Source organism: Nomascus leucogenys, chromosome 3, assembly GCF_006542625.1.
Source record: "Nomascus leucogenys isolate Asia chromosome 3, Asia_NLE_v1, whole genome shotgun sequence".
Classification (NCBI taxonomy): Eukaryota; Metazoa; Chordata; class Mammalia; order Primates; family Hylobatidae; genus Nomascus; species Nomascus leucogenys.
Window position 1 is genome coordinate 38,700,569 of NC_044383.1, and position 23,758 is coordinate 38,724,326.

General features: G+C 37.9%; 1 protein-coding gene and 1 long non-coding RNA gene across 2 annotated transcripts in view; one reads left to right on the top strand and one right to left on the bottom strand.

Annotated features, from left to right (window-relative positions):
* Positions 1 to 23,758, bottom strand: part of LOC100591471 (cytochrome P450 2C9) — an 86,847-nt gene that overhangs the window by 58,109 nt on the left and 4,980 nt on the right. The window lies entirely within an intron of this gene.
* On the top strand, positions 7,894 to 17,569 carry LOC115834424. The gene is made up of 3 exons (XR_004029297.1): positions 7,894 to 7,975; positions 12,137 to 12,139; positions 17,555 to 17,569. It is a non-coding gene; the product is annotated as an uncharacterized LOC115834424 (long non-coding RNA).

Below are 23,758 nucleotides of genomic sequence, written 5' to 3' on the forward strand. Positions count from 1 at the left end.
TTGGAGCATATTTCTTTCTACCTGATTTCTTCAAAATTTGGAAACTAGCCATGAGTATTCTTAACTTATAACAATACAGTTACTTACATAAGATTAATAAGAATTTATTTTCTTTTGTAACAGGACACAATTGGAGATTCTGGTTATTTTACAAAGTTTTGACTGGAATGGCATGCATTCAGTTACAAACAGGCTCTTGTAAGGAATCAAAATTGACTTGCAGAGCCAATAAAAGCCCCCTGGGAAAGCTGGCCTCATACCTTGTTTACACAGTCACTGTACAGGTTTCTGTCCCATGATAATTAAAGAATGTCATTTTCTGATAAGCCCAGGAGCCCCAAATTTTCCTGGGACCTTGAGATGAGGAATTCATCCAATTAACACAGGAATTTGCAGGTACAAGCTGGGCCTAAAGCATTAAAGCTAAATCTGAGATTTTTTATGCAATAAAGTTCTAGCAAAATCAATTTAAACAAACAAACAAAAAAGAGCCTAAATGTCAAGCAATTATTCTTGCTGACTTCATGCAAATACTCTGGTCAAGTATAAGACTAAAACTTATTTTGCAAATGAATTTGTCCTACTATTTGTCTTTGGTGAAAATGGGACTACAAAGAGAAAAATTGTGTTTCACAATAAACTATAGCACAATTGTTTTTAGATTGTAGTCTTGCCTAATAGTTTTCAATTTTTATTATTTTCTAAAGTTTGGGCTAAATTTGAGAATTTTCCTGCCTACAAGTCTCTAAAATAATGTTTTTCTTTTTTTCTTCTTTCCTTTCCTTTTGTCCCCATTTTTTCCCGATTTGAAGTAACTAAAATTTAAGCTGTTCTTTCTTAAAGCCCTGCAAACTGAAGCTAAACAACTTAAACTTCAGAATAAAATAACAGTAACCTATTTACATATATAAACCACATTCATACCTGCCTACTAATGTATGGACCTCAGGGTAATATCCTATATCAATTTTCCAGGATTGTTCTTTTTGTGGTTGTTGTTGGTTGTTGTTTTTCTCCCTTCTCCTCCTGATTTTCTCTTCATAAAATGTGAGACTTTACCACTTGTTAAAAATGAGCTTTCCTAATAATATGGGACCTACCCATCTAGGAATACATTGTCCTAACCATGAGAGATCAGACAAAACCAAAACCAGAGGCTTATTTTCTGGATAAATGCTTTTTCTGAGAGAGAAAAAAAAAAAAAAGCTGGAAAATGTGAAAGGAAAATAAATCTCAGGGTCCCCAGATCACTAAGCCAAAGGGAAAAGTTAAGCTGGGAACTGTGTTCGGCAAACCTGCCTCTCATTATATTCCTAAACAAGATTGCTACAAAGAGCTTAAAAAGCTACATACCTCCCTCACAATTTGCCCACAAGAATATTACTTGTGGACAAGGGACTGACAGAACTCAAAGTCATCTCTCTGTTTATGTGAGACAAGTGAATATCTGATTGCTTCCTCTGCCTTATTGTTTTACTAAGCCGGACTAAGGAATAAGCCACTATTCCTGTAAATTGTGTATTCAACAAAAGGCTAATCAGAAACCCAAAAGAATTCAACCATTTGTCTTTTATCTACCTATGTCCTGGAACCCCCCTCCCCACTTTGAGTTGTCCCATCTTTCCAGACCAAATGAATGCACATCTTACATATATTGATTGATGTCTCATGTGTCCCCAGAATGTATAAAACTAAGCTGTTCCCTGACGACTTTGACCACATGTTATCAGGATCTCCTGAAGTTGTGTCATGGGTCTGTCCTTAATCTTGGCAAAATAAGCTTCCTAAATTGACTGAGACTTGTCTCAGATATTTTGAGTTCACAAACTAAAGTAAGATATGATAAAAGTTTTAAAAAAAGATGTGTGAACAAAATATAAATATTAATAAGGAGATAAAAAAACCTGAAATTAAACCAAAAAGAAATTCTGGAGCTTAAAAGTGTAATAACTGGGATTAAAAATTCACTAGTGGGATGCAAAAGCAGATTTAAGCAGGCAGAAGAAAGAATCAGAGACCATGAAGACAGGTCAGTGGAAAGTATCAAGCCTGCTAAACAGATGGAAAAGAAGATTAAAGAAAATTAAATAGAGCCTAAGGGATCTGTGGGAGCCCATCAAGCAGACCAACATATGCATTATGGAAATCCAAGGAGGAAAGGAATAAATAGACAGAATAGTTAAAGAAACAGTCATTTAAAACTACCCAAATTTGAAGACAGTTATGAATATAAACATTAAAGAAGCTCAAGAAACTCCAATGAATATATCCTCAGAGACCCACATCAAGACACATTATAACTTAATTTTCAAAAGACAATGACAGAGTTTCAGAAAGCAACTAAAGAGAATTTTCACCACTTTATCATTAAGCTTTTTCCAAAGCAATAGAAGGCATAGATTAACATTTTTTAATTTTTCAAATGGGGAAAGGGAGATCTATCTAGTGTCATATATCTCATATGTGGCAGAACTCGGATTTGAATGGAGATCTTATGATTTCCATTGTGGTACATTATTGCTTATACCACAGCTGCCTCAAGAGCAATTTTAGCAAAACAAAACAAACTCCAAAAGCATTAGTTTCCCTGAATGTATACTCTAGTAACTCTGCTCCTTCATCAAAAAAGTCATCACATCAAATAGAAGACTGTTATTTCACTCCAAGGAGACAAAGGTCATAGGTGTTCAAGGGAATGGAAAAAATATAGTGTTTTCCTCTCTCCATTACTGCAGAAGTAAGACATGCTCAGAATAACCAATGGAAGAGCCAATCTCAGAGAATTCAGTAGCAAACACTTGAGAAATTATGGCTTCTCTCACCTCTTAGTCACCTCCAGACATAGCTGTATCTGTAAATTTTTGCCCTGTCATAGTCAGAAATAATAGAATAAAGTAGTACACACCAAGAAAGGGAGATGATAGAACAGCAAAAAAATGTGCTTCAGTGGTATATGGGAGGTAGGTATACTATTAGACACACAGTACAGAATGACTACAATGTACAAAACTGAATGGAAAACTACATTTTTGGTTATGAGGATCACCAGGCATATCTTGAAGATATTATGTGCTCAATTCCAGACCACCACAATAATGCAAATATATTAATAGAACAGGACACAAGAATTTTTTGGTTTCCCAGTATGTATAAAAGTTATATTTACACTAGTGTGCATAACTTAATTTTAAAATACTTTATGACTACAAAATGCTAGTGATCATTAGAGTCTTCAGCAAGTCATAATCTTGTTGCTAGTGGAGGGTCTTACCTCGGTGTTGGTTGCTGACTGATCATGGTAGTGCTTGCTGAATCTTTGAGTGGCTGTGAAAATTTCTTAAGATAAGACAACAATGAAGCTTGCCACATTAATTGACTCTTCCTTTCATGAAAGAGTTTTCTATAGCATGTGATGCTGTTTGATAACATTTCATCCACAGTAAAACTTCTTCCAAAATTGGAATCAATCCTCTGAAATCCCACTGCTTCTTCACCAACAGAGTTTATGTAATATTTTAAATCCCTTTTTGTCATTTTAACAATGTTCAACAGTAGTAGATTCATTGTCAAGGAAACAAGTTCATTGCTTATCTGTAAGAAGCAACTAACTCCTCACCCAGTAGAGTTTGATCATAAGTTTGCAGCAATTTATTCACATTTTCAAGCTCCATTTCAAATTTTCTTGCTATTTCCACCACATCTGCATTTACTTTCTTTACTGAAGCCTTGAACCCCTCCAAATCATCTATGAGGGTTGGAATCAATTTCTTCCAACTCAGGTTAATATTGATAGTTTAAATCCTCCCATGAATTAAAAATTTTCTTAATCTTTTTCAAAAGGTTTTTAATTTACTTTGCCCACATTAACCAGAGGAATCAGTATCTCTGGCAGGTATAGCCTTCTGAAATGTACTTATCAAATAATAAGACTTACAAGTTGAATTTACTACTTGATTCATGACTGCAGAATAAATGTTGTGTTGTCAGTAATGAAAAGAACATCTCCTGATCTATCTCCACCAGAGCTCATGGGTGCCATGATTAGGCACATTGTCAAGGAGCAGTAATATTTTCAAAAGAATTTTTTTCTGAGTGGTAGATCTCAAAAGTGGTCTTAAGATATTCAGTAAATTATGATGCATACTGATGTGCTGTTGTCCAGACTTTGTTGCTCTTTTTTCTTGAAAAAAATTTTTGAAGTATTCCCTCAAATATGTTTTCCATGTTGTTTACTTTATCTTCTCTCTCAGGAATGCCAATAATTCATAGGTTTCTTTGCTAGACATAATCACATATTTCCCAAAGCTTTCTTCATTTTTTAAATTCTTTTTCTTTATTTGTCTCTGACTGGGTTAGTTCAAAAGACTTGTCTTCAGACTCTGAAATTCTTTCTTCTGCTTGATCTAGTCTCTTGGTAAATCTTTCCATTGTATTCTGAAATTCTTTAAGTGAATTTTTCAATTCCAGAATTTTGCTTGATTTTTTAAAGATGTTTATCTTTTTCTTCATTTCCCCAGTTGCTTTAGTAGTTTCTTTGTGTTGATTTTCAACTTGTCTTCAATCTCATTGATCTTCCTTGCAATCTATATTTTGAATTCTGTGTATGTCATTTCTGAGTTCCCATTTTGGTTAGGGTTCATTTCTGGGGAGCTAGCTTGATCTTTTGGTGGTTTACAAATTCAGATATTTCATAATATCAGAATTCTCATGATGGTTCCTTCTCATGTGGAGAGGATGCCACTTTAAATTTTTGAAATTATTTTTCTGTGGATAGAATTTTTTCTTTTCTTATTATTTCTTTTCCTTTATCCTTCTCTCCTTTCCTATGCGGTGTAACTGTAGAGTATATTGGGTAAGGTCTTTTGGCTTTTCTTCTATAGCCTTATTCCCTCTGTCATCAGATTTTATATTAAACTGTCTGACTCAACTTACAAGCAAGTAGATGGCACTTACAGGTAAGAACCAGCTGTGGCACAAGCAGATGGGTATGTAGTGGATCTTTGTTTACTGTGAGATGTTCTCTGTTGTTTCAGGTGATAGGCTGGACATTGGAGTGCCCAGTTCCCTGAGCTTCCTGTTCTGTGGGGATGCAGGGCCACAGCTGGGCAAAGCTGGCTTGCCCATAAATACCTCAGTGATGAGCACAGGCATGATAAGTATGGCTGAGAGGAGCTCCTGGTAAGATTCACTGATGTCTCTGTGAAGGGTAACTGGGATGCACCAGCTCCATGTTCTAGATAGGCAGAAACATAATGTTTCCCTCTCACACACACACAGAAATATTGAAATAATATAAAGCATCTTCTCTGACTACAATGGAATAAAACTAGAAATCAGCTGGGTGCAGTGGCTCATGCCTATAATCCCAACACTTTGGGAGGCTGAGGAGGGTGGGTCACCTGAGTTCAGGAGTTTGAGACCAGTCCGACCAACATGGAGAAACCCTGTCTTTACCAAAAATAAAAAACTTAGCCAGACATGATGGTGCATGCCCACAATCCCAGCTACTCGGCAGGCTGAGGCAGGAGAATCACTTGAACTCGGGAGGCTGAGGTTGGGGTGAGCCAAGATCACACCATTGCACTCCAGCTTTGGCAACAAGAGCAAAACTCCATCTCAAAAAGGAAAACAAAAACAAAAACAAAAATACTAGAAATCAATAACAAAAATATTGGAAACTATACAATACATGGAAATTAAACAATACACTCCTGAATGACCAGTGGGTGAATTTAGAAATTAAGATGGAAATTGAAAAAATTATTGAAAAAAATAACAATGGAAACACAACATACAAAAACCTATGGAATGCAGCAAAAGTAGTACAAAGAGGGAGTTTACAACTATAACTGCTTGTATCACAATACAGGAAAAACTTCAGATAAGCAATCTAATGATGCATCTTAAAAAATAAATAAAGCAAGAGCAAACCAAACCCAACATTAGCAGAAAAATGAAATCATAAAGATCAAAGCAGAAATAAATAAAATTGAAATTTATAAACATTGTGAAAGATCAATGAAACAAGACATTTGTTTTTTGAAAAGTTAAACAAAATTGACAAACCTTTTGCCAGATTAAGAAAAAAGGAGAGAAAATACAAATAAATCAGAGATGAAAAAGGAGATATTACAATTGATACTGCAGAAATTCAAAGGATCATTAGTGGCTACTGTGAGCAACTACATGCCAATAAATTGGAAAATCTGGAAGAAATTGACAATTTTCTAGACACATACAACCTACCAAGATTGAATCATGAAGAAATCCAAAACCTGAACAGAGTAGTAACAAGTAACAAGATCAAAGCCTTAAGAAAAAGTCTCTCAGTTAAGAAAATCAAGGACCTAATGGCTTCACTGCTGAATTCTACCAAACATTTAAAGAAGAATACCAATCCTACTCAAACTGTTCCAAAAATAGAGGAGGAGGAAATACTTCCAAACTCATTCTACAAGGCCAGTATTACCCTGACACCAAAACCAGACAAAAAAAAGAAAACTACAGGCTAATATCTCTGATAAATACTGATGCAAATATCCTCAACAAAATACTAGCAAACCAAAATCAACAACACATTAGAAAGATCATGTATCATGACTAAGTGGGATTTATCACTGGGATGCAAGGATGGTTTAATATACACAAATTAGTCAATGTGATATACCAATAGAATGAAGGATAAGAACAATATGATTATTTCAATTGATGCTGAAAAAGCATTTAATACAATTCAACATTCCTTCATGATAAAATCCCTCAAAAAACTGGGGATAGAAGGAACATACCTCAACATAATAAAAGTCATATATGATAGACCCCTGTTTAGTATCATACTGAATGGGGAAAACTGAAAGCCTTTCCTCTATGACCTGGAACATGACAAAGATGCCTACTTTTCACCACTGCTATTCAACATATTACTGGAAGCCCTATCTGGAGCAGTCAGACAACAGAAAGATATAAATGGCATCCAAATTGGAAAGGAAGAAGTCAAATTACTCTTGTTTGCAGATGATATAATCTTATATTTGGAAAAGTCTAAAAACTGCTCAAGAAAATTATTAGAACTGACAAATTCAGTAAAGTTGCAGGATCAAAAACCAACATACAAAAATCAGTAGCATTTCTATATGCCAATAGTGAACAATCTGAAAAAGAAATAGAGGAAGTAATTCCATTATAGTAGCTACACGCAAAATAAAATACCTAGGAATAACTTAACCAAAGATCTCTACAATGAAAACTATAAAACATTGATAAAAGAAATTGAAGAGGACACCAAAAAATGGAAAGATATTCCATATTGATGGACTGGAAGACTTAATATTGCTAAAATGTCCATACTATCCTAAGCACTTCACATATTCAATGTAATCCCCATGAAAACACCAATGACATTTTTCACAGAAATGGAAAAACAAATCCTATAATTCATAGGGAATGAAAAAAAAATCAGAATAGCCAAAGCTATCCAAAGCAAAAAGAACAAAACTGAAGGAATCACATTACCTGACTTCAAATTATACTACAGAGCTATAGCAATCAGAACAGCATGGTACTGGCATTAAAACAGATACATAGGCCAATAGAACAGAATAGAGAACACAGAAATAAATCCACACACCTAAAATGAACTCATTTTTCACAAAATTGCCAAGAACATGCACTGGGGAAAGGATATTTTCTTCAATAAATGGTGCTGAGAAAACTGGACATCTATATGCAGAAAAATGAAACTGGATCCGTGTCTCTTACCATATACAAAAATCAAATAAAAGTAAATTGAAGACTTAAATCTAAGATCTCAAACTATGAAACTACTAAAAGAAAGTATTGAGGAAACTCTCCAGGACATTGATCTTGGCAAAAATTTCTTGAGTAATACCTCAAAAGCACAGACTACCAAAGCAAAAATGGACAAATGAGATCATATTAAGTTTGAAAAGATTCTGCAAAGCAAAAATTCAATGAAGTGAAGCAACAACCCACAGAATTGGAGAAAACATTTACACACTATCCATTGAACAAAGGATTAATAACCAGAATATGTAAGAAGCTCAAACAACTCAATAGGGAAAAAAATCTAATAATTCTATTTTTTAAATGGGCCAAAGATTTGAATAGAAATTTCTCAAAAGAAGACACACAAATGGCAAACAGATATATAAAAAATACTCAACATCATTAAATCTCAACCCACTTAAAATGGCTTTTATCCAAAAGATAGGCAATAATTGATGTTGGCAATGATGTGGATAAAAGAGAACCATTGTACATTGTTGTTGGGCATGTAAATTAGTACAATCTCTATGGAAAACATTTTAGCAACCTAGTATGGAGGTTCCTCAAAACCTAAAAATAGAAATACCGTATTATCCAGCAATCCCACTGCTAGATATATACTCAAAAGAAAGAAAATCCGTATATTGAAGAGATACTTGAATTCCCATATTTATTGCAGCACTATTCATAACAGCCAAGATTTGGAGTGTGTTCAACAGATAAATGGATAAAAAGAATGTGGTACATTTATACAATAGAATATTATTCAGTCATAAAGAAAGAATGACATCCTGTTATTTACAACAACATGGATATAACTGGAAGATATTGTGTTTAATGAAATAAGCCAGGCACAGAAATACAAATATATGTTCACTCATATGTGGGAACTAAAAGTTAAAACAATTAAATTCATGGAGATAGAGAGTAGAATGATGGTTTCCAGAGGCTGAGAAGGGTAGCAGAAATTGGGGGATATAGTGGGGATGGTTAGTGAGTGTAAAAATATAGTTATATATAATGAATAAGTCCCAGTATTTGATAGCACAGTAGGGTGACTACAATCAATGATGATTTATTGTATATTTGAAAATAACTAAAAGATTGGAATTGGAATGTGCCTACCACAAGAAAATGATAAATGCTTGGCATGACCCCAGTTACCCTGATGTGATTATTACACATCGTATGCCTGTATTAAAACATCAAATGTACCCCATAAATATAAGTACCTACAATGTAATTTTCATACCCATCATATTCCCTTTATTCTCTCAATTACTTTTGCCTACTGTCATTTTAGGAATGAGGAAGCTGGGCCTCAGAAATTCAGTGTATTGACCAAGGACATGGTGTCTACAGGTGCTATGGAACCCATAACCTCTGAGTCTTGCATTCTTTCTCCCAAATAAAACATTCAATTCAACTGGGTTTGCTAACATTGACTGATTGTGTGCTGTGTTTCAATATTTCACGATTCAACCTAATGAGTGACTTGCAAAATAAATATTAATTTAGTTAATAATTACAGTGCCAACCAACTAAAATGGGGGTCAGAGAGTGTAGTTTTATACAACCTTTAGTACTTGAGTGAGTCTAGATCTTGGTTAATTCTACACCCAAGGCGAAGAGTTACTGCCTAACTCCCATACCTACAAATTCTAGAAGAACTACACCATCTTATTTTTGATAAAATAAGCTCAATTGCTCTCTTTACAGCAATCATTTTATTCCTTGAGAGGTGAGTGTCCCTGATTTGCCCTCCTCCCTTTTGATGAAATGAGTCTCCTGCCTGGACCTTTCTATTGATAGAATGAAAGAATCATAGATATGTTAAAGATAGAAGGGACCTCTAATTTTGATTTTGTTTTTTTTTAAGGAATGAGCATTTGGTGACCCAATGAGATAAAGTGCCACCAATGCAAAAGTGTGTGAGAATTTCAGCTTTTTAACTCCCAGTTTAATGACATCCCACATCCCATCGTGTAAAACACACATCTCAATCAAAATGATCAGAAGAGTATCAGCATTAAGCCCTCCATAGCTTGGCTAGAATTGTGGATTACAGTGGGGATTTTTTAATTAGTAGAATTTATTTTTTAGGATTGTTTTGGATTCCCAGCAAAACTAAGTGGAAAGTACACAATTCCCACATACTCCCTCCTCTCACCCACAGATAACCTCCCCCAAAATTAGTTACTCTCAGCAGTGAGGTTTCATAGCTACAATCAACAGACAAATATTGACACATCACCATCAACAAAGTCCAGCTTACACAGGGTTCACTCTTTGTGTTGTACATTCGATGGGCTTTGACTAATGTATGACATGTATCCAGCACGTTAGTATTATATAGAATAGTTTCAATCCCCTAAAAGTCCTCTGTGCTCTGTCTATTCATTCCTCTCTTTCCCCAAGCCCTTGGCAAAAATTATAATATTTTAGTGTCATCGTTGTTTTGCCTTTTCCAGTATGTCATATAGTTGGAATCACACAGTATACAGCCTTTTCAGGTTAGTTTATTTTAGTTACTGGTATGCATATGCTTCTCCTATCTCTTTTCATGGCTTGACAGCTCATTTCTTTTTAACAATAAGCAATATTCCATTGCATGGATTTAACACCTTGTTTATTCACCTATTGAAAAACATGTTGGTTGCTTCCAGTATTTGGCAATGACAAAAAGTTGTTAAAATCACCCATGTGCAGGTTTTTGCATAGAAATAAGTTTTCAACACATTTAGGTAAATACTGACGTCTTTTGGTGCTGAGATGAAGCTGTCTCTATTTGATTTGGACTGGTCCCACATTGGAAAGAAGTGATCGGTGACTAGGAGTCAGTGCCAAAACACTGTTAGCCACATCTGAGCAACAAGGAAGTTTCAGAAAAGTGGTCTCCAGGCTGTCTGCCTGGAGTTTACTGTTAAGTTTAATTTTGTCTGTTCTGTAGGTAATGGCTATAATCTCAAAGTGCTGGGCAAGCATTCTTCTGTTAGGAATTGCACTTCTGCAGAAATTTAACAAGTTACAGGTAAAAACACAAAGAGGAAAATACAAAGTAATTAATAGTAGCATGATAATCTCAGTTTGTAAAATAGTTTAAAGCCATGGACCTAGGTTTAAAGGCAACCAATCGAAAAATCAAATGACCATAGGGAATTAAGTGAGACTTGTTGTAACCATGTGGCCCATTTTCTTATTTTGTATATATGGGTCTCAACTTTCCCAGAGGAATTTATTCACCTAGAGCATGTAATATTACCTATAGCACAGACCTGGCTCTAATGAAGAAACTGATGGATTTGTACAACTTCTAACCCAAATCAAGCAGAATGAAAATTAAGTAAATATTCATCGTGATAGCCCACCACAGGAAAAAAAATAATTATGTGAGATCAAATAACTGATAAAGATGATATTTTTATGACTATTATTTGAAATCTTGTTGATTCTTTAATGTTTTGCTTTACAGATTTAAGGAAATTTTTCTCTTCAGCTATTTATAGTTTATAGCAATTTGGTAAAGTATACTTTTGTGAATAAATGTAGAAATTTTTACTTTTTACCCCTACTTGATCCCTCCAAAATTGGGAAACTATTCATGGGTATTTCTATGGTAATATGGTTATTTGCATGAATTCAATAAAAATCTGCTCTCATTATAACAGGATACAATCAGAAACAGTTATACTACCATCAGCACAGCACGTTCCTAACCTCAAAGGGTAGGAGAACAAAGCTGAGAGCCAGATACTAGTCCCTGAGAGTTAGAGCCTGCAACCCAGGAGTGCTGAGCTGAGCCTTGGCACCCTAAAATCTCCTGGAAATGAAGCCTCCCAGATAGGCTACTCAGGGGTCAGGGACCCACTTGAGGAGGCAGTCTGTCCATTCTCAGATATCAAACTCTGTGCTGGAAGAACCACTACTCTCTTCCAAGCTGTCAGACAGAGACATTTAAGTCTGCAGAGGTTTCTGCTGCCTTTTGTTTGGCTATGCCCTGCCCCCAGAGGTAGAGTCTACAGAGGCAGGCAGGCCTCCTTGAACTGTGGTGGGCTCCACCCAGTTGGAGCTTCCTGGCTGCTTTGTTTACCTACTGAAGCCTCAGCAATGGTGGGTGCCCCTCCCCCAGCATCTCTGCCGCCCTGCAGTTCCATTTCAGACTGCTGTGCTAGCAATGAGTGAGGCTCCACAGGCGCAAGACCTTCTGAGCCAGGCATGGGATATAATCTCCTGGTGTGCCATTTGCTAAGACCACTGGAAAAGCTCAGTATTAGGGTGGGAGTGACCCGATTTTCCAGGTGCCATTTGTCACACCTATGTTTGGCTAGGAAAGGTAGGTTCAGTTGACTAGCTAGTTCTGCTAACAATCAAACCCCCAAGGACATCAAAGAAGAGAAAAGCAAAAAAAAAAAAAAAGCCGTCCAAAAGGCAGTAACTTCAAATATTGAAGGAACATCAGCCCACACAGATGAGGAAGAACCAGAGCAAGAACTCTGGCAACTCCAAAAGCCAGAGTGTCTTCTACCTCCAAACAACCACCCTAGTTCCCCAGCAATGGTTCTTTTTTTTAAAGTATAGTGATGTTTGGGAGTGGAGCCAAGATGGCCAAATAGGAACAGCTCCGGTCTAAAGCTCCCAGCCTGAGCGACAGAGAAGATGGGTGATTTCTGCATTTCTGTTTGAGGTACCGGTTTCATCTCACTAGGGAGTGCCAAACAGTGGGTGCAGGACAGTCGGTGAAGTGCACTGTGCGCGAGAGCCAAAGCAGGGCGAGGCATCGCCTCACTCAGGAAGTGCAAGGGGTCAGGGAGTTCCCTTTCCTAGTCAAAGAAAGGGGTAACAGACGGCACCTGGAATATCGGGTCAGTCCCACCCTAATACTGAGCTTTTCCAACGGGCCTGGAAAACGGCACACTAGGAGATTGTGTCCCGCACCTGGTGTGGAGGGTCCTATGCCCACGGAGTCTCCCTGATTGCTAGCACAGCAGTCTGAGACCAAGCTGCAAGGCGGCAGCGAGGCTGGGGGAGGGGCGCCCGCCATTGACCAGGCTTGCTTAGGTAAACAAAGCAGCCAGGAAGCTCAAACTGGGTGCGGCCCACCACAGCTCAAGGAGGCCTGCCTGCCTCTGTAGGCTCCAGCTCTGGGGGCAGGGCACAGACAAACAAAAAGTCAGCAGGAACCTTCACAGACTTAAGTGTCCCTGTCTGACTGACAGCTTTGAAGAGAGTAGTGGTTCTCCCAGCATGCAGCTGGAGATCTGAGAACGGACAGACAGCCTCCTAAAGTGGGTCCCTGAACCCTGAGCAGCCTAACTGGGAGGCACCCCCCCAGTAGGGACAGACTGATACCTCACTCGGCCGGGTACTCCTCTGAGACAAAACTTCCAGAGGAACTATCAGACAGCTGAATTTGTGGTCTCACGAAAATCCGCTCTTCTGCATCCACCGCTGCTGACACCCAGCCAAACAGGGTCTGAAGTGGACCTCTAGTAAACTCCAACAGACCTGCAGCTGAGGGTCCTGTCTGGTAGAAGGAAAACTAACAAACAGAAAGGACATCCACACCAAAAACCCATCTGTACATCACCATCATCAAAGACCAAAAGTAGATAAAACCACAAAGATGGGGAAAAAACAGAGCAGAAAAACTGGAAACTCTAAAAAGCAGAGCACCCCTCCTCCTCCAAAGGAATGCAGTTCCTCACCAGCAATGGAACAAAGCTGGATGGAGGATGACTTTGATGAGATGAGAGAAGAAGTCTTCAGACGACCAAACTACTCTGAGCTACGGGAGGAAATTCAAAACAATAGCAAAGAAGTTAAAAACTTTGAAAAAAAATTAGAAGAATGGATAACTAGAATAACCAATGGAGAGAAGGGCTTAAAGGAGCTGAATGCCAAGTTTTGAGAACTACACGAAGATTGCAGAAGCCTCAGTAGCAGATGCAATCAACTGGAAGAAAGGGTATCAGTGATGGAAGATGAAATGAATGAAATGAAGCGAGAAGGGAAGTTTAGAGAAAAAAGAATAAAAAGAACAAAGCCTCCAAGAAATTTGGGACTATGTGAAAAGACCAAACCTACATCTGATTGGTGTACCTGAAAATGAGGGGGAGAATGGAACCAAGTTGGAAAACACTCTGCAAGATATTATCCAGGAGAATTTCCCCAATCTAGCAAGGCAGGCCAACATTCAGATTCAGGAAATACAGAGAACGCCACAAAGATACTCCTCGAGAAGAGCAACTCCAAGACACATAATTGTCAGATTCACCAAAGTGGAAATGAAGGAAAAAATGTTAAGGGCAGCCAGAGAGAAAGGTCGGGATACCCACAAAGGGAAGCCCATCAGACTAACAGCTGATCTCTCAGCAGAAACTTTACAAGCCAGAAGAGAGTGGGGGCTGATATTCAACATTCTTAAAGAAAAGAATTTTCAACCCAGAATTTCCTATCCAGCCAAACTAAGCTTCATAAGTGAAGGAGAAATAAAATACTTTACAGAGAAGCAAACGCTGAGTGATTTTGTCACCACCAGGCCTGCCCTAAAAGAGCTCCTGAAGAAAGCACTAAACATGGAAAGGAAAAACCGGCACCAGCCACTGCAAAAACATGCCAAATTGTAAAGACCATCGAGACTAGGAAGAAACTGCATCAACTAACGAGCAAAATAACCAACTAACATCATAATGACAGGATCAGATTCACACATAACAATATTAACGTTAAATGTCAATGGGCTAAATGCTCAATTAAAAGACACAGACTGGCAAACTGGATAAGGAGTCAGGATCCATCAGTGTGCTGTATTTAGGAAACCCATCTCACGTGCAGAGACACACATAGACTCAAAATAAAGGGATGGAGGAAGATCTATCAAGCAAATGGAAAACAAAAAAAGGCAGGGGTTGCAATCCTAGTCTCTGATAAAATAGACTTTCAACCAACAAAGATCAAAAGAGACAAAGAAGGCCATTACATAATGGTAAAGGGATCAATTCAACAAGAAGAGCTAACTATCCTAAATATATATGCACCCAACACAGGAGCACTCAGATTCATAAAGCAAGTCCTGAGTGACCTACAAAGGGACTTAAACTCCCACACAATAATAATGGGAGATTTTAACACCCCACTGTCAACATTAGACAGATCAACGAGACAGATAGTTAACAAGGATATCCAGGAATTGAACTCAGCTCTAAACAAAGTGGACCTAATAGACATCTACAGAACTCTCCACCCCAAATCAATAGAATATACATTGTTTTCAGCACCACACCACACCTATTCCAAAATTGACCACATAGTTGGAAGTAAAGCTCTCCTCAGCAAATATAAAAGAACAGAAATTATAACAAACTGTCTCTCAGACCACAGTGCAATCAAACTAGAACTCAGGATTAAGAAACTCACTCAAAACCGCTCAACTACATGGAAACTGAACAACCTGCTCCTGAATGACTATTGGGTACATAATGAAATGAAGGCAGAAATAAAGATGTTCTTTGAAACCAACGAGAACAAAGACACAACATACCAGAGTCTCTGGGACACGTTCAAAGCAGTGTGTAGAGGGAAATTTATAGCACTAAATGCCCACAAGAGAAAGCAGGAAAGATCCAAAATTGATACCCTAACGTCACAATTAAAAGAACTAGAAAAGCAAGAGCAAACACATTCAAAAGCTAGCAGAAGGCTAGAAATAACTAAAATCAGATCAGAACTGAAGGAAATAGAGACACAAAAAACCCTTCAAAAAATTAATGAATCCAGGAGCTGGTTTTTTGAAAAGATCAACAAAATTGATAGACCGCTAGCAAGACTAATAAAGAAGAAAAGAAAGAAGAATCAAATAGATGCAATAAAAAATGAAAAAGGGGATATCACCACCAATCCCACAGAAATACAATCTACCATCAGAGAATACTACAAACACCTCTATGCAAATAAACTAGAAAATCTAGAAGAAATGGATAAATTCCTCCACAAATACACCCTCCCAAGACTAAACCAGGAAGAAGTTGAATCTCTGAATGGACCAATAACAGGTTCTGAAATTGTGGCAATAATCAATAGCTTACCAACCAAAAAGAATCCAGGACCCGATGGATTCACAGCCGAATTCTACCAGAGGTACAAAGAGGAACTGGTACCATTTCTTCTGAAACTATTCCAATCGACAGAAAAAGAGGGAATCCTCCCTAACACATTTTATGAAGCCAGCATCGTCCTGATACCAAAGCCTGGCAGAGACATAACCAAAAAAGAGAATTTCAGACCAATATCCTTGATGAACATTGATGCAAATATCCTCAATAAAATACTGGCAAACCCAATCCAGCAGCACATCAAAAAGCTTATCCACCATAATCAAGTGGGCTTCATCCCTGGGATGCAAGGCTGGTTCAACATACACAAATCAATAAATGTAATCCAGCATATAAACAGAACTAAAGACAAAAACCACATGATTATCTCAATAGATGCAGAAAAGGCCTTTGACAAAATTAAACAACCCTTCATGCTAAAAACTCTCAATAAATTAAGTATTGATGGGACGTATCTCAAAATAATAAGAGCTATCTATGACAAACCCACAGCCAATATCATACTGAATGGGCAAAAACTGGAAGCATTCCCTCTGAAAACTGGCAAAGACAGGGATGCCCTCTCTCACCGCTCCTATTCAACATAGTGCTGGAAGTTCTGGCCAGAGCAATCAGTCAGGAGAAGGAAATAAAAGGTATTCAGTAAGGAAAGGGGAAGTCAAATTGTCCCTGTTTGCAGATGACATGATTGTATATCTAGAAAACCCCATTGTCTCAGCCCAAAATCTCCTTAAGCTGATTAGCAACTTCAGCAAAGTCTCAGCATACAAAATCAATGTACAAAAATCACAAGCATTCTTGTACACCAACCACAGACAAACAGAGAGCCAAATCATGACTGAACTCCCATTCACAATTACTTCAAAGAGAATAAAATACCTAGGAATCCAACTTACAAGGGATGTGAAGGACCTCTTCAAGGAGAACTACAAACTACTGCTCAATGAAATAAAAGAGGATACAAACAAATGGAAGAACATTCCATGCTCATGGGTTGGAAGAATCAATATTGTGAAAATGGCCATACTGCCCAAGGTAATTTATAGATTCAATGCCATCCCCATCAAGCTGCCAATGACTTTCTTCATAGAATTGGAAAAAACTACTTTAAAGTTCATATGGAACCAAAAAAGAGCCCGCATTGCCAAGTCAAGCCTAAGCCATAGGAACAAAGCTGGAGGCATCATGCTACCTGACTTCAAACTATACTACAAGGCTACAGTAACCAAAACAGCATGGTACTGGTACCACAACAGAGACATAGATCAATGGAACAGAACAGAGCCCTCAGAAATGATGCCGCATATCTACAACTATCTGATCTTTGACAAACCTGACAAAAGCAAGAAATGGGGAAAGGATTCCCTATTTAATAAATGGTGCTGGGAAAACTGGCTAGCCATATGTAGAAAGCTGCAACTGGATCCCTTCCTTACACCTTATACAAAAATTAATTCAAGAGGGATTAAAGACTTAAATGTTAGACCTAAAACCATTAAAATCCTACAAGAAAACCTAGGCAATACCATTCAGGACATAGGCGTGGGCAAGGACTTCATGTCTAAAACACCAAAAGCAATGGCAACGAAAGCCAAAATTGACAAATGGGATCTAATTAAACTAAAGAGCTTCTGCACAGCCAAAGAAACCACCATCAGAGTGAACAGGCAACCTACAGAATGGGAGAAAATTTTTGCAACCTACTCATCTGACAGAGGGCTAATATCCAGAGTCTACAATGAACTCAAACAAATTTACAAGAAAAAAACAAACAACCCCATCAAAAAGTGGGCAAAGGATATGAACAGACACTTCTCAAAAGAAGACATTTATGCAGCCAAAAAACACATGAAGAAATGCTCATCATCACTGGCCATCAGAGAAATACAAATCAAAACCACAGTGAGATACCATCTCACACCAGTTAGAATGGCCATCATTAAAAAATCAGGAAACAACAGGTGCTGGAGAGGATGTGGAGAAATAGGAACACTTTTACACTGTTGGTGGGACTGTAAACTAGTTCAACCATTGTGGAAGTCAGTGTGGCGATTCCTCAGGGATCTAGAACTAGAAATACCATTTGACCCAGCCATCCCATTACTGGGTATATACCCAAAGGACTATAAATCATGCTGCTATAAAGACACATGCACACGTATGTTTATTGCGGCACTATTCACAATAGCAAAGAGTTGGAACCAACCCAAATGTCCAACAAGGATAAAATGCATTAAGAAAATGTGGCACATATACACCATGGAATACTATGCAGCCATAAAAAATGATGAGCTCATGTCCTTTGTAGGGACATGGATGAAATTGGAAAACATCATTCTCAGTAAACTATCGCAAGGACAAAAAACCAAACACCACCTGTTCTCACTCATAGGTGGGAATTAAACAATGAGAACTCATGGACACAGGAAGGGGAACATCACACTCTGGGGACTGTTGTGGGGTTGGGGGAGGGGGGAGGGACAGCATTAGGAGATATAACTAATGCTAAATCACGAGTTAATGGGTGCAAGAAATCAACATGGCACATGGATACATATGTAACAAACCTGCACATTGTGCACATGTACCCTAAAACCTGAAGTATAAAAAAAAAAAAAAGTATAGTGTTGTTTTATTTTACTTTGACTTATTTATTCTCTGGTGCTCTTCATTTTTTAAAATTATTATTATTATTATGCTTTAATTTCTAGGGTACTTGTACACAATGTGCAGTTTTGTTACATATGCACATACATGCCATGTTGGTGTGCTGCACCCAATAACTCATCATTTACATTAGGTATATCTCCTAATGCTATCCCTCCCCACTGCCCCCACCCCACGACAGGCCCCAGTATGTGATGTTCCCCAACATGTATCCAAATGTTTTCATTGTTCCATTCCCACCTATGAGTGAGAACATGTGGTGTTTGGCTTCCTGTCCCGGTGATAGTTTGCTGAGAATGATGGTTTCTAGCCTCATCCATGTCTCTACAAAGGACATGAACTCATCCATTTTTATGGCTGCATGTTATTCCATGGTGTATATGTGCCACATTTTCTTAATCCAGTCTATCACTGATGGATATTTGAGTTGGTTCCCAGTCTTTGCTATTGTGAATAGTGTCACTATAAACATACGTGTGCATGTGTCTTTATAGCAGCATGATTTATAGTCCTTTGGGTATATGCCCAGTAATGGGATGGCTGGGTCAAATGGTATTTCTAGTTCCAGATCCTTGCAGAATGGCCACACTGTCTTCCACAATGGTTGAACTAGCTTACAGTCCCACCGACAGTATAAAAGCATTCCAATTTCTACACATCCTCTCCAGCACCTGTTGTTTCCTGACTTTTTAATGTTCACCATTCTAACAGGTGTGAGATGGTATTTCATTGTGGTTTTGATGTGCATTTCTCTGATGGCCAGTGATGGTGAGCATTTTTTCATGTGTCAGTTGGCTGCATAAATGTCTTCTTTTGAGAAGTATCTGTTGATATCCTTTGCCCACTTTTTGATGGGGTTGTTTGATTTTTTCTTGTAAATTTGTTTAAGTTCTTTGTAGATTCTTGATATTAGCCCTTTGTCAGATGGGTAGATTATAAAAATTTTCTCCCATTCTGTAGGTTGCCTATTCACTCTTCTGGTAGTTTCTTTTGCTGTGCAGAAGCTCTTTAGTTTAATTAGATCCCATTTGTCAATTTTGGCTTTTGTTGCCATTGCTTTTGGTGTTTTAGTCATGAAGTCCTTGCCCATGCCTATGGCCTGAATGGTATTACCTAGGTTTTCTTCTAGGGTTTTTATGGTTTTAGGTCTAACATTTAAGTCTTTAATCCATCTTGAATTAATTTTTGTATAAGGTGTAAAGAAGGAATCCAGTTTCAGCTTTCTACATATGTCTCACCAGTTTTCCCAGCACCATTTATTAAATAGGGAATCCTTTCCCCTTTTCTTGTTTTTGTCAGATTTGTCAAAGATCAGATGGTTGTAGATGTGTGGTATTATTTCCGAGGGCTCTATTCTGTTCCATTGGTCTGTATCACTGTTTTGGTACCAGGACCATGTTGTTTTGGTTACTATAGATTTTTTTTTCTTATACTTTAAGTTTTAGGGTACATGTGCACAATGTGCAGGTTAGTTACATATGTATACATGTGCCATATTGGTGTGCTGAACCCAGTAACTCATCATTTAACATTAGGTATATCTCCAAATGCTATCACTCCCCCCTCCCTCCACCCCACAACAGGCCCCATTGTGTGATGTTCCCCTTCCTGTGTCCATGTGTCCTCATTGTTCAATTCCCACCTATGAGTGAGAACACGCAGTGTTTGGTTTTTTGTCCTTGTGATAGTTTGCTGAGAATGATGATTTCCAGCTTCATCCATGTCCCCGAAAAGGACATGAACTCATCATTTTTTATGGCTGCATAGTATTCCATGGTGTATATGTTCTACATTTTCTTAATCCAGTCCATCATTGTTGGACATTGGGTTGGTTCCAAGTCTTTGCTATTGTGAATAGTGCTGCAATAAACATACATGCACCTGTGTCTTTATAGCAGCATGATTTATAATCCTTTGGGTATATGCCCAGTAATGGGATGCTTGGGTCAAATGGTATTTCTAGTTCTAGATCCTTGAGGAATCACCACACTGACTTCCGCAATGGTTGAACTAGTTTACAGTCCCACCAACAGTGTAAAAGTGTTCCTATTTCTCCATATCCTCTCGAGCACCTGTTGTTTCCTGACCTTTTAATGATGGCCATTCTAACTGACTTCATTCTAACTTCAATGAGATGGTATCTCATTGTGGTTTTGATTTGCATTTCTCTGATGGCCAGTGATGATGAGCATTTTTTCATGTGTCTTTTGGCTGCATAAATGTCTTCTTTTGAGAAGTGTCTGTTGATATCTTTTGCCCACTTTTTGATGGGGTTGTTTGTTTTTTTCTTGTAAATTTGTTTGAGTTGACTGTAAATTCTGGATATTAGCCCTTTGTCAGATGAGTAGATTGCAAAAATTTTCTCCTATTCTGTAGGTTGCCTGTTCACTCTGATGGTAGTTTCTTTGGCTGTGCAGAAGCTCTTTAGTTAAATTAGATCCCATTTGTCAATTTTGGCTTTTGTTGCCATTGTTTTTGGTGTTTCAGACATGAAGTCCTTGCCCATGCCTACGTCCTGAATGGTATTACCAAGGTTTTCTTCTAGTGTTTTTATGGTTTTAGGTCTAACATTTAAGTCTTTAATCCATCTTGAATTAATTTTTGTATAAGGTGTAAGGAAGGGGTCCAGTTTCAGCTTTCTACATATGGCTAGCCAGTTTTCCCAGCACCATTTATTAAATAGGGAATCCTTTCCCAATTTCTTGTTTTTGTCAGGTTTGTCAAATATCAGATGATTGTAGATCTGCGGCATTATTTCTGAGGGCTCTGTTCTGTTCCATTGGTCTACATCTCTGTTTTGGTACCAGTACCCTGATGTTTTGGTTACTGTAGCCTTGTAGTATAGTTTGAAGTCAGGTAGCATGATGCCTCCAGCTTTGTTCTTTTGGCTTAGGACTGACTTGGCAATGCGGGCTCTTTTTTGGTTCCATATGAACTTTAAAGTAGTTTTTTCCAATTCTATGAAGAAAGTCATTGGCAGCTTGATGGGGATGGCATTGAATCTATAAATTACCTTGGGCAGTATGGCCATTTTCACGATATTGATTCTTCCAACCCATGAGCATGGAATGTTCTTCCATTTGTATGTATCCTCTTTTATTTTATTGAGCAGTGGTTTGTAGTTTTCCTTGAAGAGGTCCTTCACATCCCTTGTAAGTTGGATTCCTAGGTATTTTATTCTCTTTGAAGCAATTGTGAATGGGCGTTCACTCATGATTTGGCTCGCTGTTTGTCTGTTATTGGTGTATAAGAATGCTTGTGATTTTTGCACATTGATTTTGGATCCTGAGACTTCGCTGAAGTTGCCTATCAGCTTAAGGAGATTTTGGGCTGAGACGATGGGGTTTTCTAGATATACAATCATGTCATCTGCAAACAGGGACAATTTGACTTCCTCTTTTCCTAATTGAATACCATTTATTTCCTTCTCCTGCCTGATTGCCCTGGCCAGAACTTCTAACACTATGTTGAATAGCAGCGGTGAGAGAGGGCATCCCTGTCTTGTGCCAGTTTTCAAAGGGAATGCTTCCAGTTTTTGCCCATTCAGTATGATATTGGCTGTGGGTTTGTCATAGATAGCTCTTATTATTTTGAGATACATCCCAACAATACCTAATTTATTGAGAGTTTTTAGCATGAAGCGCTGTTGAATTTTGTCAAAGGCCTTTTCTGCATCTATTGAGATAATCATGTGGTTTTGGCCATTGATTCTGTTTATATGCTGGATTACGTTTACTGATTTGTGTATGTTGAACCAGCCTTGCATCCCAGGGATGAAGCCCAGTTGATCATGGTGGATAAGCTTTTTGATGTGCTGCTGGATTCAGTTTGCCAGTATTTTATTGAGGACTTTTGCATCGATATTCATCAGGGATATTAGTCTAAAATTCTCTTTTTTTATTGTGTCTCTGCCAGGCTTTGGTATCAGGATGATGTTGCCCTCATCAAATGAGTTAGGGAGGATTCCCTCTTTTTCTATTGATTGGAATAGTTTCAGAAGGAATGGTACCAGCTCCTCCTTGTACCTCTGATAGAATTCGGCTGTGAATCCATCTGGTCCTGGACTTTTTTTGGTTGCTAAGCTATTAATTATTGCCTCAATTTCAGAGCCTGTTATTGGTCTCTTCAGAGATTCAGCTTCTGCCTGGTTTAGTCTTGGGAGGGTGTATGTGTCCAGGAATTTATCTATTTCTTTTAGATTTTCTAGTTTATTTGCATAGAGGTGTTTATAGTATTCTCTGATGGTGATTTGTATTTCTGTGGGATCGGTAGTGATATCCCCTTTATCATTTTTTATTGTGTCTATTTGATTCTTCTCTCTTTTCTTCATTAGTCTTGCTAGTGGTCTATCAATTTTGTTGATCTTTTCAAAAAACCAGCTCCTGGATTCATTGATTTTTTGAAGGGTTTTTTGTGTCTCTATCTCCTTCAGTTCTGCTCTGATCTTAGTTATTTCTTGCCTTCTGCTAGCTTTTGAATGTGTTTGCTCTTGCTTTTCTAGTTCTTTTAATTGTGACGTTAGGGTGTCAGCTTTAGATCTTTCCTGCTTTCTCTTGTGGACGTTTAGTGCTATAAATTTCCCTCTACACACTGCTTTAAATGTGTCCCAGAGATTCTGGTATGTTGTTTCTTGGTTCTCATTGGTTTCAAAGGACATCTTTATTTCTGCCTTCATTTTGTTATGTACCCAGTAGTAATTCAGGAGCAGGTTGTTCAGTTTCCATGTAGTTGAGCAATTTTGAGTGAGTTTCTTAATCCTGAGTTCTACTTTGATTGCACTATGGTCTGAGAGACATTTTGTTATAATTTCTGTTCTTTTACATTTGCTGAGGAGTGCTTTACTTCCAACTATGTGGTCAATTTTGGAGTAAGTGTGGTGGGGTGCTGAGAAGAATGTGTATTCTGTTGATTTGGGGTGGAGAGTCCCGTAAATGTCTGTTAGGTCCGCTTGGTGCAGAGCTGAATTCAACTCCTGGATATCCTTGTTTACTTTCTGTCTCATTGATCTGTCAAATGTTGACAATGAGGTGTTAAAGTCTCCCATTATTATTGTGTGGGAGTCTAAATCTCTTTGTAGGTCTCTAAGGACTTGCTTTATGAATCTAGGTGCTCCTGTATAGTGTGCATATATATTTAGGATAGTTAGCTCTTCTTGTTGAATTGATCCCTTTACCATTATGTAATGGCCTTCTTTG